The sequence below is a fragment of the Orycteropus afer genome, unplaced genomic scaffold (genome assembly GCF_000298275.1).
Source record: "Orycteropus afer afer isolate SDZICR_OR568_19922 unplaced genomic scaffold, OryAfe1.0 scaffold00978, whole genome shotgun sequence".
NCBI lineage: Eukaryota > Metazoa > Chordata > Mammalia > Tubulidentata > Orycteropodidae > Orycteropus > Orycteropus afer.
Genome location: NW_006922565.1, coordinates 40,754 through 45,622, shown reverse-complemented (window position 1 = coordinate 45,622; position 4,869 = coordinate 40,754). Strand labels below are relative to the sequence as shown.

The 4,869-nt window shown below is 38.7% G+C and overlaps 1 non-coding gene across 1 annotated transcript; it reads left to right on the top strand.

Moving 5' to 3' along the window:
- The first annotated feature begins 1,916 nt into the window (after positions 1-1,916).
- Positions 1,917-2,008, top strand: LOC122151978. The gene has a single exon (XR_006164357.1). It is a non-coding gene; the product is annotated as a small nucleolar RNA SNORD116 (small nucleolar RNA).
- Positions 2,009-4,869: the final 2,861 nt, after the last annotated feature.

Below are 4,869 nucleotides of genomic sequence, written 5' to 3'. Positions count from 1 at the left end.
CTTTCCTTGAACTCCAAACTTGTATATTTAACTGCCTAGTCATTATCTGTACTTGAATGTCTAATAGCATCACAAACCTGTTGTTGTTGTTGTTATGTGCCCTCAAGTTGGACTTGACTCATAGCGACCCTTCCTTGGGTTTCCGAGGCAGTATCACTACAGAAGAAGATTGCCCATCCTTCTTTCAGAGGTTGGGCAATCTATTTCCATAGTGATACTGCCTCAGAAACCTGTAACATGTCTAAACTTGATTCTCTGATATTTTCCCCAAAACCTGCTTGCTACACAATCTTCCCCATCTTACTTAATGACAACTCTATTTTTCAGAATGATGGTCTTAAATCATCCTCACTCCTCTTCTTCTCTTATATTCTGCATTTAACCTATCAGAAATATGATCAGATTTACCTTCAAACTAAACTTAAAATTTAGACTTATCTTACCTATTCATTTCTAACCCCTAGCTGAAGTTAACATCTCTTTTATGTTAAGGTTTTGCAATAGTCTATACTTCTACCTTTAAAAAAAAAAAAAGTGTCTATGCAATGCCACAGAGAAGCCAGGGCAATCTTCTTACACTAAATCTAATCGTTTTACTCCTCTGCTAAAAAACTTCCAATGTTAACTTTTGTCTTTCAGAGTAAAACACAAGATTATTCCTATGATCTACTAAGTTCTGAATGAATTGCTTCTCATTACATCTTTAACATCTACTTTCTCTGTATCATCCACAAGAATATCAACTCCTTGAGGGCAAGGATTTTCCATATTTCTAGCACTGTATTGATGCTCACCCTATGTTTGGATGTGTGTGTTTGTGTGTGTGTGTGTATAGCCATTGACACTAAGTTGATTCCAACTCATAGCAACCTCCAGTGGATTTCCAGGGCTGTAAATCTTTACTGAAGTAGATTGCCTCACCTTCCTCCTGTGAAGCAGCAGGTGGGTTTGAACCACCAACCTTCTGGTTAGCAGCCAAATGTCTTACTCAATACACTACTAGAGCTCCGTATATGTATTTAAATAAATGACTGTGTAAAATTTTAAAAAAATAAACTAATGAAAACCCAGCCAAAATCAATAAGCATAAACAGTATTAGAGATGACTTATACTGTGCAAACATAATCAAAAATAAATTTTAATAAATCACAATTAATGTTATAAATTAGCATAATCCATTTACCCCAGGAACACAGCATGTTTCAGCATCCAGAGGTGTTGGAGGAGGGTATATTTTTATTGGAAGTCTTTACTCTTTAGGTGTAAGTGTACCAGATTCTTGACTGAGCAATTGTTCAGAACAGATCTTTGGTACCGTGCTACCTAGCTCTGTAAATAATTGCATGCACATAAGCAGATGCACATAAGCATATAATGTAATTCATGCATAGTTATACACTTATCCATTAATATTCAAAATAAATTAAATACAGATGAAAGATACCTATCCAGGAATCCAATGGAGTTGTGCTTTTTACCTGTGTTTTAACTGTGTACACATCTCAAGTATGCCTCTCTTTGTTCTTACACTTGTCAGGTGGAGTTTTACTCGAATGAAAGCCCAAGGAATTGAAAGGAGTTCCAGGTTTTCTTTCAGTCCCAGAATGGAAGGGTATCACTGGACTTATTATGGCCTGGAGTCCACACACAGGCAGTAGATTAACCAGGTTAGGTCAGGATGTTTCTGCCAGGATGAACTCATACTTTCTTGGGGATTCCATAAGCTCATAAGGACCTATTTTTTCTCATGTCATGAATGGCATATGGAGTTCCATTTCCTGAGTGGCTTGGCTCCTCTTCCTTGTTCACTGGCATGGTATTTGATGTTCTGTGGTGCTGATGGCCTTGTGGGTTCTTTGGCCATCCCTGTTGGGTAGCTGAAACTTTGAGTAATTCATTGGTTATGAATGTGGTTCGATCAATGATGACTTATGCATATACATTCCTTGGAAACCTGAACAAAATGAGAGTAAAATCCTTAGTGTCTCACACATCAACCTGAGGCCCAGTCCATTAAAAAAAAAAATAAAAAAAATAGAGAACATTTTTAGGATATGGACAGAGAGGTGAAACTTTGCTGGCTTTGAAAATGGAGACCACTATAAGTGGTCTCTAGAAGCTGGGAAATTCAAGGAAATAGACCCTCCCCTAGAATCTCTAGAAAGAATAAAACCATGCTGACAACATGACTTTTTCTCAGTGAGATAAATATTGGACTTCTGACCTACCAAACTATAAGATAATAAATTTGTGTTCTGTTATGTTGACCGATAAGTTCATGGTTATTTGTTAGAGCACAGACCTGGGGAGGGGGACTTTTAAATACAAAATCAGCAAAATCGATTCAACATTGTAAGACATTTATCCTTTAGTATGTTTAAAGGATCAAAATAACACATTTATTCATTAGTATTTTTAAAGGCATTCTAGGCAATAAAAACATCAAATCAGGATGAAAACCACTGGTTGTGGTGCATTGAATTACATAATATGGCTCTTCTTGCCATGTTTTCTTATGACTCCCACCAGATGACTTAGTAGAACTATGCAAATAAGGTGCTTTTGGTCTACCAAGAGGATTGGATAGCTTGTTAGTAATGTAAATAAAGTGCATTGCACCTTTGTAAGGAGAGACCATGCAAATAAGGTGTATGCAATCCTAATGTGGTGATTGGCTAGTTTTGTCATTCTGCTAGGTTTAAAATGACCCCTCCTAGAGGCAGAAGGGAGTATCTCACTGGCATCAAGAGAGAATAGCAGGAGGTGGAGTGGAGCATGTTCTTGAATCAGAGATCCCTGTACTGGACCTCCCTGGCAGAGAGATGACAGAGACTACCACCTGACATGACCACCTGAGAGATGGCAGCAATGGAACCAAGAGGCATGAGACAGAGAGGCAGGTTTGCTGGCCCATAGAATAAGGAAGCTGAGTGCCTTTAAAGAGGAGGCTTGCTGGCAGAGTGTTGTGCACCTACGTGTGAATAATGGCAGAGTTAAAAGAGCCTTGTGACACTTGATGGAGCAGGGCAGAGGCCAGGCCTAGAGGTCAAGGGTCAGGGAGGCACACCTAAGAGCACAGCAGAGGAGAGACTGTCTTGATCAAAGAATTGTATTCTGAGAGTGTTCCTGAACCTGAATTGTAAACTGATACTTCCCTAATAAAAGAGTAGAACAGAAGATTCCAAAGAGTGGTTCAAGAAGACAAAGCCAATTATTATAATGAAATGTGCAAAGACCTGGAGTTAGAAAACCTAAAGGGAAGAACTTGCTTGGTTTTTCTCAAGCTGAAAGAACTGAAAAACAAATTTAAGCCTCAAGTTGCAATATTGAAAGATTCTATGGGAAAAATATTGAATGATGAAAAAAACATCAAGACAAGATAGAAAGAATACACAGTCACTGTACCAAAAACAATTAGTCAATGTTCAACCATTTTAGGAGGTTGCATGTGATCAAGAATCAATGATATTGAAGGAAAAAGTCAAGGCTTCACTAAAAGGATTGACAAAGAACAAGGCTCCAGAAATTGATGGAATGCCCATTGAGATGTTTCAACGACTGGATATTCCACTGGAGACATTCACTTGGCTATGCTGAGATGTGGAAGACAGCTACTTGGCCAACTGACTGGAAGAGATCCATATTTGTACCCGTTCCAAAGAAAAGTGATCCCACAGAATGTGGAAATTATCAAACATAATCATTAATATTACAGGCAAATAAAATCTTGCTGAAGATAATTAAAAAAAAAAAAAACGATAGCAGCAGTATATTGACAGAGAACTTCCAGAAATGCAGGTCAGATTCAGAAGAGGACATGGAATGAGGGATATCATTGCTGGTGTCAGATGGATCTTGGCCGAAAGCAAAGACTATCATAAAGATGTTTACTTACGTATTATTGACTATGCAAAAGCATTCAATTGTGTGAATCATCACAAATTAGAGATAACATTGAGAACAATGGGAGTTCCAGAACACTTGACTGAACTCATGAGGAACCTGTATGTAGACCAGGAGGCTGTCATTCAAACAGAACAGGGGATACCACATGGTTTAAAATCAGAAAGGGAGTGCATCAAGGTTTTATCTTTCACCACACTTATTCAATTTGTATGCTAAGTAAATAATCCAAGAAGCTGGATTGTATGAAGAAGAACGTGGCATCAGGATTTGAGAAGACTCATTAACAACCTGTGATACACAGATGACACAACTTTGCTTGCTGAAAGTGAGGGTGACTTGAGACAATTACTGATGAAGATTAAAGACTACAGTCGCAATATGGATTACACCTCAATATAAAGAAAACAAAAATCCTTGCAAGCAGTCCAATAAACAGCTTCACGGTGGATGGAGAAAAGAGTGAAGTTGTGAAGGACTTCATATTACTTGTTTCTACAATCCACACCAATGGAAGCAGTAGTCAAGATATCAGATGATGTATTGCATTGGGCAAATCTGATGCAAAAGATCTGTTTGAAGTGCTGAAGGCAAAGATGTCTCCTTGAAGACTAAGGTGTGCCTAACCCAAGCCATGGTATTTTCAATCATCTCTCATGCATGTGACAGCTGGACAACGAATAAGGAGGACCAAAAAAGAGTGGGTGTTTTTGAGTTGTGTGTTGGAGAAGAATGCTAAGAATACTTTGGACTGCTAAAAGGACTAACAGATCTGTCCTGAATGAAGTGCAGCCAGAATGCTCCTTGGAGGCGAGAATGGCCAGACTTCGTCTCACATACTTTGGTCATGTTGTCAGAAGGGATCATTCCCTGGAGAAGGAGATCAAGCTTGGTAAAGTGGCGGGTCGACCAAGAAAGGAAAGAACTTCGACAAGATGGATCAACACAGTGGATGCAACAATGGG